Here is a 1,374-nt window from a genome sequence, read left to right as displayed (position 1 = left end):
GTGTTTTCACTCAAAATATCGGTTTTTGGTAGGAAATATAAGTGATCACAGAATTCGCTTGTTTTTGCTGTATCTCTTATAGTTTTCGAGAAAAACGGACTTTTGTGTCTTCACTCAAAATATCGGTTTTTGGTAGAAAATATAAGTGATCACAAATTACGCTTGTTTTTGCTGTATCTCTTATAGTTTTCGAGAAAAACGGATTTTTGTGCTTTCACGCAAAATATCGGTTTTTGGTAGGAAATATAAGTGATCACAGAATTCGCTTGTTTTTCCTGTATCTCTTATAGTTTTCGAGAAAAACGGACTTTTGTGTTTTCACTCAAAATATCGGTTTTTGGTAATATATGTGATCACAGAATTCGCTTGTTTTTGCTGTATCTCTTATAGTTTTCGAGAAAAACGGACTTTTGTGTTTTCACTCAAAATATCGGTTTTTGGTAGGAAATATAAGTGATCACAGATTACGTTTGTTTTTGCTGTATCTCTTATAGTTTTCGAGAAAAACGGACCTTTGTGTTTTCACTCAAAATATTGGTTTTTGGTAGGAAATATAAGTGATCACAGAATTCGCTTGTTTTTGCTGTCTTTTGTGTTTTCACTCAAAATATCGGTTTTTGGTTGGAAATATAAGTGATCACAAATTACGCTTGTTTTTGCTGTATTTCTTATAGTTTTCGAGAAAAACTGACTTATGCTTTCACTCAAAATATCAGTTTTTGTAGGAAATATAAGTGATGACAAATTACGCTTGTTTTTGCTGTATCTCTTTTGTGTTTTCACTCAAAATATCGGTTTTTGGTAGGAAATAGAAGTGACCACAGAATTCGCTTGTTTTTGCTGTGTCTCTTATAGTTTTCGAGAAAAACGGACTCTTGTGTTTTCACTCAAAATATCGGTTTTTGGTAGGAAATATAAGTGATCACAAATTACGCTTGTTTTTGCTGTAACTCTTTTGTGTTTTCACTCAAAATATCGGTTTTTGGTAGGAAATATAAATGATCACAGAATTCGCTTGTTTCTGTTGTAGCTCTTATAGTTTTCGAGAAAAACGGACTTTTATGTTTTCACTCAAAATATCGGTTTTTGGTAGGAAATATAAGTGATCACAAATTACGCTTGTTTTTGCTGTATCTCTTATAGTTTTCGAGAAAAACGGACTTTTATGTTTTCACTCAAAATATCAGTTTTTGGTAGGAAATATAAGTGATCACAGAATTCGCTTGTTTTTGCTGTATCTCTTATAGTTTTCGAGAAAAACGGACTTTTATGTTTTCACTCAAAATAGTGGTTTTTGGTAGGAAATATAAGTGATCACAGAATTCGCTTGTTTTTGCTGTATCTCTTATAGTTTTCGAGAAAAACGGACTTTTG

This window comes from Lucilia cuprina, chromosome 3 (genome assembly GCF_022045245.1).
Source record: "Lucilia cuprina isolate Lc7/37 chromosome 3, ASM2204524v1, whole genome shotgun sequence".
In the NCBI taxonomy this organism is placed as follows: Eukaryota; Metazoa; Arthropoda; class Insecta; order Diptera; family Calliphoridae; genus Lucilia; species Lucilia cuprina.
Note: the sequence above shows the minus strand (reverse complement) of the source record.